At 39.6% G+C, this 23,409-nt stretch overlaps 1 pseudogene; it reads right to left on the bottom strand.

Moving 5' to 3' along the window:
* Positions 1-8,978: 8,978 nt before the first annotated feature.
* On the bottom strand, positions 8,979-23,171 carry LOC137934360 (pentatricopeptide repeat-containing protein At4g02820, mitochondrial-like; annotated as a pseudogene).
* Positions 23,172-23,409: the final 238 nt, after the last annotated feature.

Genomic DNA, 23,409 nt, shown 5'->3' with positions numbered 1-23,409 from the left:
CCCCAGCCCCTACCAGTGTCGCTGCTCTTCTACATCTCTTCTTCAGATGATACGATTTTGTCCACCCTAGCCGCTACCAGTGTCGTTGCTCTTCCCATCTTTTAGTTTCTGCAAATATGCTTCTTTTTCTTGAAGACCAAGATTGGACTCTCCTCTCGGATCTCCATCTTGCAGGTGCATGATAGAGACAAGGATAAGAATCGAAATGTAAGTACCAAATAGACTCAAACTCTGAAGAGTTGTAATCTCTACAATCACTATTGTAATTATATAAATACTTGTCTCTTCATCAATGAAAATCACGGCAAATATTATTTTCAATTCCTAAATTCTATAAGTAAGAGGTGTTTCTTATGAAGAGGGGTTCACGATTTCTCCTCTTTTCCTCCTGAGATAGGAGAGAAAGGCAAAGTCCATCCTTAGACAACCTTGCCCTCCCTCTTCTTTTCGCAAAATGGCAAGGAGAAACCGGTTGTCATGGTAAGGAAGGAAGGCAGACGAGTCCATGACAAATTTTTAAAAACTTTACCTTACCCTACTACAAACTCTCCTACCTCTATCCACTCCCTTTGACCCAAAAAGAATCAATGGAGAGTTTATATTGCAATTTTGGCATTCTTTTGCTCTCATATGCTAGTAGATGATATCCATGATGCTATATTATGCTGGTTTCAGTTCAATTCCTTTTTCTTGCCTTGAATAACTTTTTTTTTGTAAGCACCCCTAACTATTCTTATTCATTTTTCCTTTACTTTTTCATATTTTCATTTGAGATTATCAAATGTTTCATATGTTTTTCTGCTGACATACTACATAAGTTTCTTACTGATTTTCTATGTTTTTTTTTGTTTTGACATTCTAATGATCCTCTTCAAACCTCTCCTGTTTCTCCCTTTCGTTTACTTCTCATATCTTTAAACATTCTTCAGTAATATCTCCTTAAATATACTCTTGGATTTACGATTAAGGCTTATCCATTTGTTTACTCCAAGTATAAAATAGTGACAAGTGTCAACTAAAAGGGATGTGTAATGCACCCAAGTTTGATAAAAGTTAGGGAGAACTCAACATATTTTATATGTTGGTATGTCAGTTTTTATAATTGTATGACTCAAAATGCTCGAGTTACCCACTTGTTTACTAATTTCTCACAGGAAGGTTGTGTTTGGAACAAAAAAATGAATAGAAAAAAGAAATAAAATGAAAAGAAGTTTCTTTCCAAATGCACATAAAAAATAAGAGATAATATACGAAACATAGTTTCTCTTGTTTGGATGCACAAGAAAAGATAGACAAGGTTATGAGACAGTAAGTGGTTCAAAAGGAGATGTAGTGTTGCAAATCTGGATGATCTCATCTATTTTAGCCAAAAGAGCATACGATAAATTGCAGCAAAAAGAATTGAATGCTAATAGACCATAAAAACCCATTAAAAGAATTAACTTTTACCAATATTTATTGCAATTACAATTGAAAAATAGGTGATTTGGGGAAAAAATAGAAGAGGAAAGAGATTTATGGAAGAGTGGCAGCTTTGTTGCCTTGGAATCTATGCCAGAAAGGCCCTTCTGTTTTTTTTATAATCAGAGTTTAAGTGAAAATTTACAAAAGCACAAAAATGCTCTTCGATACTCAAAATTACATCTCCTAAAATACATGTCGAAATTAAATGAAAATTTAACTAGAGATAAAATAAGACATTCTCTATCTAATAGCCATACTATAAGAGAAAAATGTAAAATGTAAAATATAATAAATGACCAAAATACCCGTGAACTTGTATTTAACACTCCCCCTCAAGCTGAAGAGTAGATATCAAACAATCTCAGCTTGTCAATAAAGGATATATGTTCACGTCCCCTTAAAGGTTTGGAAAATTTATTTCCCAATTAGTCTGAAGACTTTACATAAAGAGTTACCACCTTCCCCTGCATAATTGCATCACTAATGAAGTGGCAGTCAACCTCTATATATTCGTTCTCTCATGGAATACAGGGTTGTTTGCAATAAAAATGATTGTCTGGTTATCACAATTCATAATCATAGAGTCAGGTAACGTAAAACCAAACTCAAGAAGCACAGACTTAATCCACATAAGCTCACTAATTGTATGAGTCATTGCTCGATACTCGGCCTCTGCACTGGACCTAGCCACAACTGTCTGTTTCTTACTTTTCCAACTTACCAAGTTGCCTCCAACAAAATAACAGTAGCCTGGTGTAGAACATCTATCCATCTAACACCATACATAATCGACATTAGAATACCCAAGTACATCAACTTTCTCATTCTGAGTACACAAAAGAGTTTTTTCTAGGTGCACCCTTCAAGTACTTCAAAATCCTCTTAACAGCTTCTAAATGGAATTTTTTGAGGACTTTCCATGAACTGGCTCACAACTCCCACAACAAGTGAGATATCCGGCCTGGTAATTGTAGCATAGATCAGTTTACCTACTAACTTTCGGTATTGAGTTTTATCCTTGAGTGTAGGATTGTGGGTGTCATGTAGATTATGATGCACTTCCATGGAGGTCACTATGGGTTTAGCACCTAATAAACCATATTCCTGTAACATATCTAATATATATTTTCTCTAAGAAAGAACAATACCTCACTTGCTATGAGCGACTTCAATGCCAAGGAAGTACTTGAAAGAGCCCAAATCCCGTCTAAAAATGTGTGGCCAAATATTGTTTAACTTCTGTAATACCATCAAGATCGTCACCAGATAACACAATGTCATCTACATAGATAACCAAAACCACCATACCAGTCTTCCTTAAGTAGGAACATAGAATGATCACAATAACTACTCCTGTAGGTGGATTACATAGACGGCATATTCCCCGAGACACTAAAGCACTCATCTCATTATCCACAACTTGTTTCCATTCTGGAGAACACAAGGCTTCCTGCACTGAACAAGGTATATGGGAAGTAGAAAATGACATAACAAAGGACTTGGAGGATGGGGACAAAATCAAGAGGCACATTTGGATATTGGATGAGAAGTACAAGATCATTTACCTTTTCGTAGACTAATAGGCAGGTCCAAATCAGAGACAACAAGATTTACAGGCAATGAGGAAGTTGGTGGATCATGAGAAGAGATCTTTGTAAAGGTAACTGTTGGAGGCACTGTAGGAGTACGAGAGCAACGATTGTAAACACGATGAGGCAATGAAGAACTAGATGATACTGGTATATCCAAACCTGCAATAGGAACAAGACTGTCTGAAGGAGATTCAAGTGATACAGGAAGCTCCGTAGATAATGAAAAATATGGAGCATGTTCAAAGAAGGTCACATCGACTGACACATGTTTTCCGTCGAATAGGATCATAACATTTGCACCCTTTTTGTCGATGAGAATATTCTAAAAAAACACTTTTGATAGACCGAGGTGACAACCTATCGACCGAAGTTCCAAACATATGAACAAAACAGGTATGCCCAAAAATATGAGGAACCACACCAAACAATTTACAATTGGGTTTTAAAACCTGAAGAAGAAGTTGACCACTCAAAACAGATGAGGGCATATGATTAAACAAGTAGCACAAAGCTAAAACTGCATCTCTCCAAAAAAAAATTAAGAACATTCATATGCAGTAATAGTGTCCTTGTAACTTCAAGGAGATGTCTATTTTTATGTTCAACTACCCCATTTTGTTATGGTGTATAAAGGTAGGATATCACAAAATACTAAACATTTATGGTTAAGATATTCCAAACCTACAACGTACATGAATACATGCACCAAATTGATTTTTTATTATATTGAAAAATTGAAGAATACATCAAATAATTCAGACTTCTCCCATAGGAAATACACCCAAGTGACTCTACTGAAATCATCAATGAACGACAAAATACTTAAAAACAAATGGGCTAGGAACCCAACATGGACCCCATACATCAGAGTGGACTAATTCAAACAACTTGGTGTTTTGACTAGAACTAACTGGGAAATTGAAGTGATGATGCTTTCCCAATTGATAGGATGCACAATCAAATGAAATATCGGCTGGTAGAGAAGGAAAAAACTAATGTAACTTAGCTGGTGAGGGATGTCCCAAGCGCATATGTCAAAAGTAAGAAGAATTTGCAGTAGCAACAGCTCAAGAAACGGATACATCATCCAGCATGTAGGGGAGGCTTCGAACCGAGCCGGTTCGAGTTCGGCTCGGTGCCGGCTCGGTTTGATTCGTTATCTCTCGAGCTCGAGCTCCGAAATCGGCTCATTTAAATTAACGAGTCGGGCTCGACCGAAGCCAAGTTCGTCAGCTCGCGAACCGGCTCGAGGTGAGGCGGGAGCAGGAGCATGAGCGAGAGCGAGGGGGGGAAAAATTTTCTTCCCCTTGTTACCGCCGAGCCCCTCCCGTCGGATGTTGTCGTCACCTCTACCACCGTCGACAGCTGCTCGACAGCCGCCTCTGTGGTCGTCCATTTGATTTCTTCCTCTCCTCGTCGTCACATCTGTTTCCACCACTGCCGTTTCCATCATCGCCGCCTCTATCGCAGCTGTCATCCCCGGCGTCGTAACCCCCTTCCCTTCGTGTCATCTCGGCGGAAAACCAGAACCAGTAAGTTCAAGGGAGAAATTAGGGGAGAAATAATATCCCCCCTCCCCCGCACGAAGATGATTTTACATGTGTGATTTTGCATGTGCGAGATCATAAAGTAAAAAAAAAAAATCCTTGAACTCTCCTTCCTCATAGCTCTTGAAAAAATTAAAAATTCATTTTATAGAAATAAGTTCCTATGAACTATTAGTGTCTCATTTTTTTTTAACATTTTTCTAATTGAAAATATTATTAAAAATCATATAATTTTCTAAGTAAGATTTTCCTACCAAGATGGGGTAGAAAACTGTATAGAAATTTTTTGAATAAGTATTTAATAGTGGATGTTGTAATTCTTTTAGCATGAAGCAATTTTCATTGCAATTTTTTGTTTGATATTTTATTTGATTAAAAATTTATGAATAAGTACAATAATATATTAGATTGATTATTAATTTTTATTTATTTCCCTAGAAGAGGCAATAAAAGGTCCATTTAACTTTCCTAAGAAAATTTTAAAATATTTCTTGTAATTTTCTAATAAGTCACTGATAGTAATAGGATTTATTTTAAAGGTTTTTTAAGGAATATGTATCATAGGAAAATATTTCTAGTTTTTCCTAGAATATAAATTTTCATCTACGGGCACTAAGGAGGCTATAGTAAATTTATGGCAAGATTCAAAAAATACAAAACAAGCTAGACAACAATTGGAGTAAAAAAGATTAATATACGTGCATTTTAATCCATTATTGAAATTCAATCCTGAACCTCCCCTATCATTTTTTTTTTAAATGTATGTATAATTTTATATATAATTTATTCAAAGCCATCCTACATGCGAGATCATAAACAAGGAAAAAAAACTCTTTGTCCCTTCCTCATGGCTCTTGATGAAATTGAAAAGATATTTTAGTAGAAATACGTTTCTAAAAACTATTAGCGGTTTTTTCAATAAATGTTGAAATGACATTTTTAGTAGAAATATAGGGACCATTAGTGCCTCATGTTTTTTGAAAATAGTTTTCAAATTATAAATTCTTGTTAAAAAATCATATAATTTTCTAATTAAGATTTTCTTGCCAAGATGGGCTAGAAAACTATATAGAAAAATTTTGAATAAGTATTTGACAGTTAATGATATAATACTTTTAGCATGAAGCAATTTTCATAACAATTTTGTGTTTGACATTTTATTTGATTAAAAATTTATCGATAAGTTTAGTAATATATTAGATTAATTATTAATTTTTATTTATTTCCTTAGAAAAGGCAATAAGAGCTACATTTAACTTTCCTAAGAAAAATTTAAAATATTTCTTGTAATTTTCTAGTGAGGCTCTAATAGTATTAGGATTTTTTTTTAAAGAATTTATAGTTTTTATTTGGGTGATTGTAAATTGATAGTGATATTTTATTTAATTTTGTTGTGTTTGATTATTATATGGAGTTTATTCATAATGTTATGCAATGTATGAAGTGTTTAGACCATTTTGTGGAGTGTATGGAGTGTATAAACAATTTCATGGAGTGTTTATGGAATGTATAGACAATTTATTGGAGTGTTTATGCAGGTTTTATGTATATAGATTATGCCCAATTTTAAGTAGAGGTCATGCCGAATTTTATATAAGTATTATATAAATAGATTATACTCAATTGTAAGTAGAGGTCATGCCGAATTTTATATAAGTATTATATAAATAGATTATGCTCAATTTTAAGTAGAGGTCATGTCAAATCTTATATATGTATTATATATATAGGTTATGCCCAATTTTATGTAGAGGTCAAGCCTAATTTTATGTAAAATATATGCATAATTTTATATACAATTTATTTTATATATATATTTTGAAAAGTTTTAAACGTATGTTGGGCTCGGCTCGGCTCGATGCCACCCCTACCAGCAAGTATAACCTTCCCTTCTCAAGTCTTGAACCAATCGTCCTCTTCGTCTGCAAGTCCTAGAAAACACAAGGAGGATAAAAAGTTACTAAACAGCTTAAGAATTTAGTTATAAGACTCATATACAAGAGATTAACTAGAAACTTTGGTACAAATAAAATAGAATCAAAGGATATTTGTGGAGTAGTGTGAATTATTCTCTCCCCATGAATGGAAGAGGTGGATCCATCAGCTAAAGTAACTCGAGGCTATGAAAGAGATGGACTAATGGATTGAAATAGGGAAGTCATACCTGACATGTGTGTAGAGGCTCTTGAATTAATGATCCAAAAAGGGAAATGAGACACATTCAGTATATTCATACTTGTACTAGTCATCGTGGCACTCACTGAGGGAGGAGTCTCAGTAGTCTAATAAGAAATAGATGAAGCAGTTAGTTGACCCATTTGTTGTAATAACTGCTGAATTTTCTCATAGGATCCAGTGTATGAGGCGCCCTTATCTGTGACTATAGAGTTGGCCCAAGTAGGTTTACCAATTTTTCCCTAACATCTCTCAGAAATATGATTAGCCCTACCACAATAAACACATTTCTGATCTCCCCGATTATTTCGGCCACGACCATGGATTGTGTAAGAACGACCTCTACCTCTATTATTACCACCATGAAACTGACCATAAAGCTTACAAGTAAAAAATTGAAGGTTAAGAGCAACTGCTTCTAAAGAGGGCTTCACCTATTCTAATTTACAACTGCACCTTCAACTCGAAGAACTATGTTAAATTCTTGTTCAAGAGTGGCCACATCCTCATTCACCAACAACAGGGCTCTAATAGGATCATACTCATGCCCCAAACCATCCAAAAATCAGGGTACTTGAATCTGATTTTCTTTCTTACAAATGCCTTCAACATTCGTAGTAAAAGGATGGAATGCATTAATCCATTGTAATACTCCCCTCATCTGAAGTAAATAATCTATCACTGATTTACCTCCACGTTTCATATTAAAGAACTTCACATATAACTCATAGATCCTTGACAAATTACTTTCTTAAGACAAAATTGAAGTCAATGTAGCCCACATTGCCTTAGCAGTAATGCAGCTAAAAATCTTATCACTAAATCTGGATTTCATACTGTTGACCAACCGAGTCATTACTAAATTATCCTTTGCCACCCAATCTCCAATAACAGGTACCGAGTGATCATCATTTATATATTTTGTCATTCCTCTGGCCTTCAAATACATAAAAACTGATCTAGACCACTTACATAATTTGATCCATTCAACTGGATAATAGTTTTTGAATAGATTGAGAGAATTTCACATCTAATTCAATTGGATAATAGTTTTTGAATAGATTGAGAGAATTTCACATCTAAGCTCTCAGTAATCCTCTGGACAACAACCCATGTGTTGGAATCGACCATTAAATATCACCAAACACCACAATTCAATATACTAGAGCGTCAATTAACCAAAGGGAAACACTTTCCCCAAATTTATATGCTGGCGTAGTCAAGTGGGCCTCACACCAAATTCAATTAGGGCAATTCAACACATAATTCATTCAATTTAGAACCAATGGTGATCAATTCCAACAATTGAGACCATAAATTGATTAAAAAAATGACTTAATTACAAGAAACCAAGATGACATAGAATATATGGATGATGATGCAAGCATTGGGTTGATGATGCAGGCAAATTTGAGAAATTTCATCAAATTTGGATTATCAAACACTTTTAAATCCCAATAATCAAAATAGCAGTAGTAATCATTAGCCAATAGGCTAAAATAGGCAGAAAAAAGGAAAAATAGAATTTTTACCCTACCAATCCAAAAAGCTAGGAAAAACCTTCAAAGAGATTGCTGAAAAATGGAAAGAAGATCCACAAAATCAAAAGAAACTTGACCAAGACTTGCGTTGTTGTTATGATACCATGAAAAATAGGTGATTTGAAGAAAAAATAGAAGAGGAAAGAGATTTCTGGAAGAGGGGCAGCTTTGCTAACTTAGAATCTGAGACAAAAAGGCCCTTCCTACTTTTATATAATCAGGGTTTAAATGAAAATTTACAAAATAACAAAAATGCCCCTCAATACTAAAAATTACATATATCCTAAAATATATGTCTAAATTGATTGAAAATTTAACTAGAGGTAAAATAAGACATTCTCTATCTAATAGCCATAGTATAAGAGAAAAATGTAATATAAAAAATATAAAAAATAACCAAAATACCCTTGAACTTGTATTTTAACAATTATTTAGCCAGATATGCTCCAAAACAATGTTTTCTGAATTGGACCGACAATAGAACAAAAAGAGGTGACTTAGTCTAGTTCAATCGATTGAAATAGTTGGATGCATAAAGTGAACACTATTAGATTAAACAATCATTCTACAGTTCACCCCATTCATAATTCATAGATGCAAAGCCTGGTCGTGCAATCAAACCCACGTTTCTTTAAATGAAGCTCAAATTTTTGGTCCCATAAAAAAATTTACAGCCGATAGCAGTAACCCACAGCTTCCAACAAAAAACCAAATGTGATTCCACTTTCATATATTTGCACCAAGGAAATAGGCTCCAACAAATAAAACTGGGAAACCTCCAAACTTAGATCTATTTGAGAAAGACTACAGATTGCCTCTGTCAAACAAATCTTTTCTTCAGATGGATGAACCTCTCGACTTGTACTTTCAAAAGGACGATAAACATTAGGTATGACTCAACTGTATAGGTTAAAATTCCAACAAGCAAAGCACTCCATCAACAAAGCGCACTCGGAACATCATCCAACTCAACTTTATCCTTTTTCATTCGTTCAACTACTATAAGAGGCCTCTTGCCTACAGTTTTATAAGTGTGCAGCAAGGAATTGTAAATCTCAGTTGTCACATACCTCGCATCTCGCAACATGACTAAAAATTCCTCTGCACCTTTGGTGTCTCCAATCTTCACGAGCTCAGCGAATGCATCTTGAACAAGTTTTACATTGGGGTTCCACTTCTTCAGACATGACTCGGCGTTCTTCATACATTCAAGAACTTTATCCATTCTCTTTTTATTGAGATAACCCAAAGCTAGATTTTCCCAAGTCATTTAAGTGGACACAAATCTCTTCTCCACCATTTCTTTATGGAATTTCTCTGCCTTATCCATCAAATCTTCTTTCGTGTATGCTTGAAGAAGTATGTTTGGAAGTCTTGGATCCTTTGTGCCTGTTAAAGATTTCCATTCGGAATAAATATTTTCAGCCACTCTAATATCGCCAAGTTTCACAAGGGAAGATACCATGGACATGTATTCCGCATCATTCATCTTCCTAAAGACTGAGCCCATTCTCCCTAATATCTTTAAAACGCCCTTCTAATCCTTCAAATTAGCATGCAAGGTAACAAGTGATGCATAGGCCACACGAAGCTTTCGGGAAACCCTTATCTCCACATCCTTTAAAGCTTCTTTGGCCTTTTCTACATGGCCAGTGTTAGTATATATACTGGCTAATGAACTATATATGTGATCCAATCTGCCTTTACATTTTTCTTTTTCAGCTCAAGCATAATCTTTTCTGCACTATTCACATCCTCTCAATTTGCACAGATGCTTAACAAAAGGTTATAGGTGACTATATCTGAGAAGGTGGAACTCTTTAGCTCTTCAACTAGTCGATAAACTTTCTCAAACTGATCATTCGAAATGTACAAAGTAAGCATACAGTTGCGAGGAAGTGCATGGTTTCGATACCTGCATTCTGACATTTTTTTTTCATGAGAGCCTCAGCTTTAGTGGTCAAATTGTGTTGGACATAGCAATGGAGAAGAGAAGCGCAAGTGGTATGATCAACCATTTCAGCAGGAAGATCTTCAAAGAACTTTTCTGCATTAGTCAATCCACGAACTTTTCCAACCAAGTCCAAATGCACTGCATAGTCTCCTAGTAAAAGTTTCACATCTGGTTGAGTTGTCATCCATTCACAAATCTGTATAAAAATCAATATCAGAAACTCTGGATGAGTAGTTAGTCTTTTTTTAGAATTAAAGAATGAAGAATTTGTTAATAAATAGGTAAAGAATATGTGGCTATTTGAGGATAGCATTTCAATTCCAGAAGGCTTCAACCAGGACAACTTCATGCTGCCATTCCATTCCTGACAGCCTTACGAGCCTCACATTCACTTTTACATTTTGTGAACCTGATGCAAATTAACAGCTCCATTTACACGAATCTGAGGTGGCTACTTTGCTTCGGTTTCATTTTATGCCTAATGCAGTTTGCATTTTCATGTCAAAAATTGAAGTGTACTCTGCAACTACACCGTGACAATATGTCAACAAACAGAAAAAAGTATTAGGCCAGCTTCACTATGATTTTTGTTTACTAATTCTACAGCAAATTGAGCGTTTGGCTCAACTCCCCTTCTCGGGAGTTTGTTAGTGGGAGGCCATGGTCTCAAGACTCACAAATGGAGGTCTTGGTTTAAGCATGCAAACAGCATTCAAAAGACAGTTTAGTTTTACTCCCTAAGAAAAGAAAATACAGTCATTGCTGAAACTCTAATCGAAACTCTGCTGCCATTGAAAGTTCTCTGACTGTCCCGGCTCCTGTTGCCCAACCGTTCTTCCATATGAGATTGTCTTCACTTCGCAAAGCATGCCTCTTGTACACCTCCTTTTTCCTCTCTCACCTTCTCTAATGTCTCTCAAGTTGCTTTTGATAAGGGGATTATCTTCACTTAGGTTCAGGAGATAAGAATTCTTATCTTCCTTTGGTTTAGAAGATAAGATCTCCATGATTATATGTATCATTTCTGTTCTAAATTGTATATAAATACTACCCTTAATCAATGCAAAAGCGTGGTAAAGTTCAGCATCTCACACGGTATCAGAGCAGGTTCTGCGAGTTGACATAGTCAACCCACAAAGATAATGTGATCATTTTCTAATCTATTAGTTTAGGTTCGTATACTTTTTTTTTTTTCTCTTTCCAGTCCCATTAACCGTTGTTTTTTTGGCGTTCGCACCTCCATACTGAGCTTTTCATACTGAAAATTATATATTGACAGAAAGCTCATCATGTATACTTTCCAAATCAAAAAAAAAAATTCGCAATCTGATTTTTTCTACAAAGAGAAATCGATATCTAAAGCAGCAAAGGTTAGACTGCAATAGAGGTTAGAGCAACAACAGAAATCTTAACCTTTTGAGCCGTTTATGCCATCTAGAACAAGACTAAATATGGATAATTATATATCAAAAGAAACATCTATAAGTCTATTTTCTTACCTATTCAACCAATTCTCAATTTGAGTTTTTTAGAGGGAGATATAGATCTTGGAAGAGTCAATGGTCATGCTAGCCAAAAAAGGAGTACTCAGTTCAACCAGATTATAAGGTCCAAAATCTATCAGATTCTTTATCTCAAAAGAAATATATTTTATGAAAAGAACTTATACTTGGCTCAAACTCACCCTTATCAGGTATGATCTCCTTAGGTACATTGATGGCTCCAAACCCTGTCCACCGAAAACCCTCACTACAAATTTCTCCCCAAATTCAAGTCTCTCTCTCTCTCTCTTGGCTCAAACTCGTCCTTATCGGATATGATCTCCTTGGGTACATTGATGGCTCCAAACCCTGTCCACCGAAAATGTTAAATTGGGTCCAAGGACTTATCCTAAAACGACTAACCACTTAGAAAACCTCTTCTACCAACTAATAAACGCAAAATCTTTGTACTCACTAATGTATGTAGGACTATCCTTAACACTCCCCCTCACGTGTAAGCACGTGGATAATTTGGGTGGAAGCCCTCACATGGATAATTTGGGTGGAGGCCCTCACATGAGAACCTTGCTTTGATACCATGTTTTGCTATTTGCTTTTCCATGTAACCAAGTTTCCCCCAACAAGGGTACAATACCCAGACATAGATTTTCTATCATCGGGTGATCCAGCCCAATCTGCATCTGAGAAGCCTTCTATATTGAAGAGCCCATGTTTTTTATATAGCAATCTTCTTCCTGGAGCACCTTTTAGGTATCGGAGTATTCTCTCCAAAGCTTGCCAATGAGTAATTTGTGGTTTGTGCATGAATTGACTTACCACGCTCACAGCATATGATACATCTGGCCTAGTTACCGTGAGATAGATCAATTTTCCCATGAGTCTATGATATTTGCCAGTGTCAACATCTTCTCCGGTCGTAGCACACAATTTTTCATTCGCATCCATAAGTGTATCAACTGGTCTACAACCCTTCATTCTTGTTTCTTCAAGAAGATCCAAGGTGTATTTTCTTTGAGACAATATTATCCCCTGTTTTGACTGAAAGACTTCTATACCCAGAAAATATTTGAGCTTACCCAGATCTTTAGTCTTGAACTCTTGACATATCGTATTCTTCACTTCTTGTATACTATGAGCATCATTCCCAGTCAAGATAATATCATCAACATACACGCCAATAATATCTTCCCTTTGATAGTATCTTTAACATATACTGAGTGATCAACCGAGCATTGATGAAAGCCAAATCGTAGAAACGCTCGACTGAATTTATCAAACCAAGCCTGAACGGACTGTTTAAGCCCATATAAAGATTTCTTTAATCGGCATACGAACTCTCCCTCAACCACATATCTTGGTGATTGGACCATATAAATTTCTTCGCGTATATCACCATTTAAAAATGCATTTTTTACATCAAGTTGATATACGGGCCATGATGAGTTGGCAGCAATAAATAGGATGATACATACCAAGTTCAATTTTGCAACTAGAGAGGAAATCTCTTCATAATCTATCCCATAGCACTGAATGTAACCTTTTGCAACAAGTCGTGCTTTAAGACGAGCAACCGACCCATTTGGGTTGTGTTTCACCGTAAATACCCATTTACAACTTCAGAAGTGTAATAAAACTCTTCCATCACCGTGTCTAAACCCTAGACATCGACTATCAAGTAGTAAGAGTAATAAATGCCAATTAAGGGGGATAACGGATAATTACCCGAAACATAATATTCTGGGACCACATTGGCTTTCGTCATCCATCAAAATAACCAATGCTGATAAAAATCAGCAACTAAGAAGTCCTTTAATAATAATGTCTCATCCAAAGAGACACAATAGCTACAGCTGAAATGGGCCCGAGCCCATATAACAAGAACCAAAATAATAAAAATCCTTGTAAAAAGACCCATGAAATAATCCAATGCAAGTATTTGCAACAAATAATATGTTGACCAAGGAATATGTTGCAAATACCTCAAAAAAAAAAAAAAAATTGAAGAAAATGTATTATTAAAACGAAAGAGAATTACAAAATTTGAGGGAGCATGTCCCTTACAACCAGTGATTGTAAGGTAGCTCCCTGCCTGGCAAGCACATCAGCCGCCGATTTTGCGGATCTCGGAATGTGAGACCAAATACAAGGAATAATTGAGGTAATATCTAAAATTTCTTTAAATGTATCCCAATGCCTCCATGGAGGAGAAGATGTGTTCTCACATCAACCTATCACCACTTTGGAGTCACCTTCAATGTGGAGAGGTCCCCTACATTTATCTCTGAAGATACGAAGACCGGAGAGGAGACCATGCAATTCAGCAGACGTAGAGTCTGATATACCAAGGGGTCCGGCATAAGTGAAGAGCTGATTACCGGAATGATTTGAAATAACTCCTCCGAAACCAAAAATACCAGGGTTGCCAAGAGACGATCCGTCAAAATTTAACTTTAGGAAACCAGGATCAGGAGGAGACCATTCTTTCATAACCGGAGGCTTTTTCCCAATGTGCATTAATGCCAAGTTTCTCCAATTTTCACGAATGGAGGAACCCAAATATGGAGAGAAAGCTTTCTTGGTTAGTAACCAAGTTGATATTTGCCCAACCACTCTGTCCACCACTCGGTCAAAATATTCACTTTTAGCATCAAAACATCTTCTATTACGCTCATTTCACAGACCCCACGGGATAAAGCTAGCACATGCAGAGAGCATCATCTTTCCAAGACTCGGCATAGGGGTACCCATGAGAGATTTACTGAACGAAAGCAGATCAGCCCCCATGCAGAACTGAAAACCAAACTTTCCAATAATGTTGATCCACACCTTCCAAGAAAAGCTACAATGGAGAAGAATATGGCTAGTAGCTTCATTTTCAGAGTTGCAGAGTGGACATATGGGATCCACTGAGGGATGACCTCTTCTTCTCAATACAGATGCTGAGAGAATTTTACCTTGACAGGCACTCCACATGAAGAACTTTACCTTTGGAGGGGCACATAAATGCCATAAAAATTTGATTTCCTTCACCCTCCAAGGCGAGTTACCGCTGTTTAAAAAGCCATATGCTGATGAGACCGTGAAGGAGCCCTTTTTGTCTAGCCACCAAATGAGCTTGTCGGCCTCCAATGGACGAATTTTAAATGAAGCAACAAGGTCCATCAATCGACTAGCCTCCAGAGCCTCACTATCCGAGAGACCTCTTCTAGGATGTATATTCATATCCCCCCCCCCCCCCCCCCCCAATCAAAAGCTTCTGCTACTGATATCTCTCTACGAGTGGTGAGAAGATAAAGACTCCGGAATACAACCTGCAGGGGTACTTGTCCAATTCACAGATCATCCCAAAACTTGAGTGATCTACCATTGCCTGCATAGAATCTGCTAGCTGAATGGAATTTAGGAAGCAGAAGATATAATGCCCTCCATATTGGGGAGAGGGCTCTACGATTCCCACCAAACATCCACCATTGGGGGTCCCCACCCACCTTTGTGAGAACCATTTCCTTCCAGAGATTTGAGGAGTGAGTATTAAATTTCCATAGCCATTTGAGCAACAAGGTTTGATTCATCTCTCTAGTTTTCCGGATTCCCAGGCCACCCATATTCTTTGGCATGCATACTTCATCCCAGCTAACCAGATGGTACTTGAATGCATCGCTCGATCCTCTCCATAGGAAACGCCTTTTTAGCCTATCCATAATCTTACAAATTGCAACAGGGCAAGACATGAAAGATAAGGCATAATTGGGAATACCGGCTATGCAAGACTTGAGAAGGGTGAGTCTCCCTGTTTTACTAAGAAGACGTCCCTGCCGTGATGCCAAGCGAGATTCCATTTTTTCCACCACCGGATTCCAAAGCCTCTTGCAAATACGACCATTGAAAAAGAGGCAAACCAAGATATGTTCCAGGTAAGTGACTTATTGTGCAGCCAAATATACTTTGCCATCTCACTGAGTAGCTCAGGGTTAACATTGAAGCCCATTAAAGAAGTTTTTCCCCAATTTACTTTTTGACCAGAGGCTACCTCAAAAAGACCCAAAACGGCTTTAATCTTTCAAGCACAATCAGTGGTGCCAACTCCGAAAATTATGGTATCATCTGCATACTGAAGAATGGGAATATTATAAGCTGAATTGGAGCTAGTAGGGGGGAGCCACCCAAGATTACCTGCCGAGTAGAACATAGCAGATAGAAATTCACCAATCATATTGAATAAGAGCAGGGATAGGGGATCTCCCTGTCTAATACCTCTAGTCCCTTTGAAATAACCACATACGGAGCCATTGATGAGGAGCGAGTATGAAGCCGAGCCCACACAACTTCTTATCCAAAATCTCCATCTAGTGCCAAAACCCATCTTATCCATGGTCTCATCTAACAGGATCCAATTAACTCTATCAAAAGCCTTTTCAAGATCTAACTTTAGGACAATTCTAGGTCCCTTGTTGTGCTGAAAATGATCAATAAGTTCGTGAGCAGCCATAGTAGAGTCAAGAATCTCCCTTCCCTTCAAAAAAGCCCCTTGCCCTTTGTGAATAACCGATGGAAGGAGAGCTTTGAGACGGTGCGCCAAGATTCTGGCAATTATCTTATAAGCACTAGAGATGAGACTGATAGGCCTGAAATCTTCAGGTTTCTCCACACTTTGCTTCTTCGGGACCAATGCAATAAAAGAAGCACCAATACTATGGAACTTGATCCCATTATTGTAAAATCCATTAACCATGGCAATGATATCCCCCTTGAGATGAGGCCAAAACCTTTTTAAGAAAACCCCATTGAAGCCCATCAGGGCCTAGTGCCCTATCACCCTCCATGCCTAATACAGCACGTTCGACCTCTCCCAATGAAAACGGCAACTCCAGAAAAGAGGCAACTGCTGGAGAAAGGCAAGAGAACCTGATATTCTGAAGCTTCGGTCTATAATAACATTCCTCCGAATATAAATCTGTGAAAAACTTGAGTAACACATTAGTGATCGAGGTCCTACACGATGTTACCTCATTATTAATGCATAAAGAGGTAATACGGTTGGACCTCCACTTAGCCGAAGCTCCTGCATGAAAATTTTTTGTGTTGGCATCTCCCTCCTTAAGCCATTTAAATCTGGCACGCTGTTTCCAGCAGACCTTCTCTTAGTGAAGAAGTAAATTAAGTTTCGAATGTAGAGAGATTCGGGTAGAGAACTCAGCTGGAGATAAATACCTCTGCTCCTCCGCCAAGTCAAGGTCCGCAATTTGGGAGATAATGGAAGACTTCTCGGTAGCCAGAGAAATGCGGTGCTCTGTGGCCCACTCTTTAATTTTCTTTTTTATAAACCGAAGCTTTAGAGGAAAAGCCCACTCCCGCCTGCCCATGGCTGGACCCTTGGCCCACCATTCATCAATACGAGCTTCAAAATTTTTGGTAGATAACCATGAATTCTCAAACCGGAAAGGAGAGGGTCCCCATTTCTCAAAAGAAGTGGTTAACATGATTGGCCAATGGTCTGATCCCACCTTATTCAGAACCCGACCGGAGACATTCCCAAAAAGTTGCAGCCACTCTGGACAAGCCAAAAACCGATCTAATTTGGACAAAATAGGTTGTTGCTAGTTATTCGACCAGGTATAATTTTTCCCCGAGAGAGGGATCTCATCCAACCCACACCCACCAATGAAGTCAGAAAAACCACGCATAGAAGCAAAAATGCGATTAGCCGGTGGCTTCTTCTCACTGCAGTATCGAATGGCATTGAAATCACCAGCGAAGAACCATGGAAGTCTCCAGGACTGGAAGAGATTACTGAGTTCTTCCCAAAATAAGCCACGCTCACGGTATCTGGTCGGACCATATATACCCCCTACACACCAGATTTTGCCCAAGGAGAGGTCTCTAAACTGCAAACCCAAAGAGACACGGCCTTCAAATACTTGCAAGGATGCCAAGAGCGTCGAGTCCCAAGCAACTAGGATACCTCCCGAGTTACCCTCAACATTGACAGCCACCCACTTAGTAGAAGAATTGGACCAAAGCTCATTGACGATAGCATCGGACATCTCTTGACACTTTGTTTCTTGGAGGATCACAATGGAAGGCTTGAATTGAGAAATAAAATTAGAAATCAGTCCCCTCTTCCGAAAAGCCCTAATTCCTCGAACATTCCAGGACAGCACGATCATTTATTACTATACTTGATGACTCCGGATGCATTTCTGTCCCCAGCTAATGAGCCTCTAAAAATTGCTCCCATAAGTTGGGCCAACGCCATCATTTGCTGTCAAGATTCCGCATCATATTTGTACCTTTCCACTTGGAGTGCCTTGACCACACGGCCAGGTCTTCCAGGAGAGATAGGGGTTTGGGGAATAACTGGGCTGTCCTGATTGTGGTGATTAGCCGGCGTTGGAATTCTGGAGGCATTAGTGTCTGTTTCTTTCTGAGGGGGTAGGTGAGCAGACTCTGTTATTCCCAATCTGGTGTTGTCCGGGATATCCGAAAAGAGAGATGTCACTTGACAGTTTTCATTTAGAGTTTCGGGAGTTGTGAATTGGCTAGCTTGGCTAGATTGTATGTTTTGGAGTGTATGCTCGAGATCAAAATTAAAATTGTGTTGTGGGCGGTGCTGATCTCGAGAATGAGGACTCCATTGGCGGGTTGAGAAAAAGGGTGGGGGATCGAGAGGACTTTTCTGGGGAGAGGTAGGGTTGCGCTAATTGAGTGGTGGTTTCCTTGGAAGTTGGAGCCATGGGATAGGAAAGCAGACGAGGAGGGTAGTGTGGCTTGCGGTACTTCTGGGCTCGAGTAGATGGGGGTAGGCGTACAGGGGGTAGAGGTGTGGGGATTAGAGAAAGTTGAGATGGGTCCCGAAGCAGAATTTGAATTTTCTGACTGCCTTGGAAAAAGTGAACACCACCCTTCGGTGAACGTTGCTCCGGGAGACGGTCTATCTGCACCATTCGAAGAAAACTCCTTTGAAATGGACGAGTCAGATTTTCAAAAATCGTACCTGGGTGGGGCATCGGATCGTCTTTTTGGAGATTCCCTTCTTTGCACTGCGAACCGGAAGATGTGTGGGCTGCGACCTCCCGATTTTTACCGTCATTCCTTGATTTTGATTTAGAGATGGCAGATGACGCTTCGAGGAAGGGTGCTTCGTTTATTTTTGGCGCCTTCATCAGTGTCTAGAGGCTCCCACAGGAGTTTTCGGGAAGACGCAGTCCCTTGGTTGGAGTACGCTGGGAGTATTTTTTGAATTTTTCCACTAACGGGTCTTTACTAGATTCATCGGGACTCGGGTCTAAGAGTCCCCGGATTTGAAAAACCTTTTGTGTTTCGACAAGCGAGTTGTCATCTCGTTTCGAAAAACTCCCCCACGATTGGGAATTTGGGCCCGAGTTCGATCTAGAACTCGGTAAAGAGGTTGACTCACCTGAATCCGATGAGTTAAGGACCGAGTTGACTCGGGCTGGGGGTGAGTTGGGTTCCAGAGTAGTTCGTCTTCTTTGAGTCCGGCGAAGCTCCAGCAGTCGCAAGATCTCCATGGCTCCAAAAGACACCTCAAGCCATACGAAATCGCGGCCGAAATTTAACTCCGTGAAGAGAGATTCAGGCCAAATCATGCTTGGGGAGACGAAAGCCTTGGCGGTGTTCAATTTGTTTTTCTCCATCGTGTCGTCATCCCATCTTATAATGGTTCCGAAAGCACAGAATACTCTTCGCAGGGCCTCCTCCAACCACAGTTCTATTGGAATTCCCTTGACGGATATCCATTGTCCGAGGGGAAGATTCCTGGGGGTTTCCTCCCATTCCGACACTGTTATCTCAGTTTCGGTCTCCCACAAGCTTTCTTCGAGGACTATCTTCACCTCCTCCCACGAGTTAACATAGACCAGCCACTGTCGAGGGCTCAGCCAGGAGACTTTCGGGAGGTAGTCGATGTGGATTTTATCCCGAAACCAGTGCGCGATGGTCTCATTTGTCCATTTTGACAGACTTGGCCTTCACCTTGAGGGCTGATTTTAAAGCTTTACATCAGGTCAAGAAGAGGTCAGAGGGCAAATGTATGGCAATATTTTGAGGGGATTTCTGGCCTGACGGGATCAGAATATTCAAAGGTGTGATGGATTTTTGAGACGAGAGAGGGGGGAATTGAAGGTCGTCTTTTTCAGGAGGGATGGGATGAATGGATGGGGGTCTCAAGGGCGATTTCGATGGGATGAAGCTTAGTATTTTGTCTCTCAATACTTTCCAACAGAAGGATGTGCCAAATTTTTTGGGGAGGTACACTCGGGCCATTATCAACTTACCTCTGCTTTGGACGACTTTCAACGTCCTCGTTCCTCTTTGTTGAAAAACTAAAACGGAGAAAGAGAGCTCTCCGACTCTAATCTCCCGAAGTCGAGGAACTTGCAACTCTTCTTCGTCTACCAGACAAACTGCGAAATCCAAAGCTGCGGCCAACGGTATTGAAACAAAAGATCGCTTCTTTCCATTTTTCGTTGTAATTCGTATCACCCTTTTGGTTCTCCCTAGTTTGAGCTCTAGCGAAATTTCTGAATTTCCGACGACCCACGCTATTTCTTCTTCCTTTCGTTTTTCCTTTTTCCCGAAATTCCGGCCCCTTGCCGTGTGCCATTCCATCGCCGTCTTCTTCCACTTGATTGAGATCTCCAGCTTCTTCCACTTGATTGGGAATGTTTCCCGCCGTCGACAACCTTACCTTCGATTTCACCGGCGTCGTCTTTGCTGTCGTTTTCGTCGTCGTCTTTGGTTGGAGGATGGATGATTTCCCTTGCAGCTCCCAACGTTGCATCATTTCATCGATGCAAATACCTCAAAATAATAATCCAATCAGAGAAAAAGAACCGAGTCGTGCTGAGTCAAATAGTAGACCAATATAGCCGAGTCACGAAAGAAATAGGTATAAAACTTGGAACCCAGACTCGTATACCGAGGTTAAAAAAATTTTGGGCTGAGTCAGTTTGACCCGCACTTGAGTTGACCCTGGCTAGGTTGACTCGATCCGAGTTGACCCGAGTTAACTCGGTAAAACAAGAGCAAGTGATCCCAAGGTCAACAGAACCGTCACTGGGTGAACTCAGCCTAGTCCAGGCTGGCTTGACTCAAGCGCTGAACCGGCACTGGTTTAATTTTTCCTAACTTAGAAAAAAAAATCAGGCAATCGTCATCTTCCTCGGGCAGTTGGCGTCCGAACAGAGTGGGACAGCAGCAGAGACAACTACCGAACCAGAGGTCCTGAAAAAGCTTTTCAAAATAAATCAATCTTCCGCAAAAGAGGATGAGAGCCAACGAAGAGGTTTTATTTTCGGAAGTTATGGAAACAGCAAAAGCTACAGCAATGACCAGCGAGGAAATCAATAGGCAGAGATCCGATGAACCAAGGATCACGGACCAGAATTTTTCTGGATGCTGGCTTCTGAAGACAACGTCTTCATCCACAAACGGCAACCAAGCTGGCGGGATCAATCAGCCAGCGTCTTCAGCAAGATTCCGTTGTCTTCGGCCTCCAAAAACGGAAACAACTAGTCTCACCGTTGGAACGTGAATTCCGGCAATGGAGCTGGCTGGCTGGCTATTGTCTGCACAGAGTTTCCGAATGAAGCATCAGGGATGCTTCGCATCCACAAAGACAATCTGAGAAGAATCTGTTAATAGTTGGCATGATTTGGGTTCGGAGAAATTTCCAATGATTGACGTAGAGAGATTTCCATCAGAGTTTAGGTTGGATGACAACGGAGATGGCAAGTTCCGGTGAAGACAGCAATGCAATCTCGAATTATTTTGCAAACAAGATTTTCGGACGAATAACACAGAATGGATGATAGCAGGGCAGTCGTAAAAGAGCCTTGCCAGCGTGACAACCCAACGCCACATCTCGCAACAATCAATACGTTTTTCGATGATCGGGAACGCCCAACTAATTCAAGAGTCTAGAGAAACTCACCGTCTCCTGCCGACTTGGCTACGAAAGTCGACTTGCTTTTTTGTTCTGATATTTCCCGCTTCTCTATGCTTTCTAGTCAACCTCTGCAACGATCTTTCGCTTGTCTTCTTCGTCAATGAAGCAGAGCAACCGAAACGTTAGTTCCAGAGAGAACGTCGCCACCACCATGGCTCAAACTCGTCCTTATCGAGTAAGATCTCCTTGGGTACATTGATGGTTCCAAACCCTGTCCACCGAAAACCCTCACTACAAATCTCTCCCCAAATTCAAGTCTCTCCTTCTTAGCTCAAATTCGTCCTTCTCAGGTATGATCTCCTTGGGTACATTGATGGCTCCAAACCTTGTCCACCAAAGACCCTCACTAAAAATTTCTCCCCAAATTCAAACCTCTCCCTCTAGGCTCAAATTCATCCTTATCGGGTACGATCTCTTAAAAAGTCATCGTTGGCCTCTCTAATCGTGGCAGATCTTGAGGGGGCATGACAAAGGATTATTTTCACTTAAGTTCAAGAGATAACATTTTTCATCTCCCTTCACTTTAGGAGATGAGATCCCCATGATTGTATTTATCTTTTCTATTCTAAACTGTATATAAATACCACCCTTAATCAATGCAAAAGTGTAGTTCAGTTCAGAATCTCATAGCTTCCATCCAGATATGTTGAGCAAACCATTTCCACTGGAGTGATTCAATTGTTCCTTGAGTTGACACATGATTTCCCATTTTTGTGAACGGATCAATTTCAACTTATGTGCCTCTAGGATGTTAAAAAATATTCTGGTGCAACTAACAGGATATTTACATTGGATGAAGAAAGAAAGAAGAGCGAGAAGCAAGTACACTTTTTGCGCTTGAAACAAAATTTTCATAAAGAGAAATTTTATCTGATGTTAATCATACCAAAAGTGCAGCAGTCTCAGGGCCACAATCCTTCAAACATTTGATGCGCAAAATAAGATTATCTTTTAATTCTATCCCACCACTGAATGATACGCCATTTCGTGTAACAGACATAAGTAATCTTCCTTTCACATAAATATAATCTAAAACATAAAAAAGAACAAAATCCCGTCATGTGAAATTCATCTCCGTCACCACCAGAAAAAAAAAAAATTCCTCAATATCCTGTACATACTGTGAAGCGGACAAGAAAATAGAAAACCAACCTCAAGTGCGTGCTTGTATCGCTTGTCGGTTCGAAACTCGCGCACGATTCGGTTGAGCTGGTATTTCTGAAGCGTTTTGCCTTCTTCAGCCCATTAGTTGAGCGTCACAAGGGCACTGCATTTGGGGAAGATGAGCATCAGAAGCCTCCGCCCAAAGCGTATCCCTCACACTCTCCCCGCTCTTACGCGGTGTTTTCCGCAGTGCCCCTCCCGCCGACTCCGCCGAACAACCCCGCCGCCCTACGGCGGCAACACTGCGCGCTACTCGTGCAAGCATTTCTCAGCCGCTCGCAGTCGCAGCACACGAAGCAGAAGCCGAAGCTCGTTGTTTCCTTCGCGAGCGGTGGTGCTGGTAAGGCGAAAGTTGATGGGCCAAAATTGGGCCTGAAAGTTTGTAAAGGCTGAACCGCTTCGTGTTCAACGAGACAGAGCCGCAACATTCGCCAATGACACTATCTTCCTCCACATTCGTATGATATTATCCACTTTGGGCCTAATCCCTCATGGATTTGCTC

This window comes from Aristolochia californica, unplaced genomic scaffold (assembly GCF_029961685.1).
Source record: "Aristolochia californica isolate CCGP_79_NKW_82.1479 unplaced genomic scaffold, dmAriCali1.0.hap1 SCAF_6, whole genome shotgun sequence".
Taxonomy (NCBI): Eukaryota; Viridiplantae; Streptophyta; class Magnoliopsida; order Piperales; family Aristolochiaceae; genus Aristolochia; species Aristolochia californica.
Note: the sequence above shows the minus strand (reverse complement) of the source record. Positions and strands in the feature narration are given on the sequence as shown.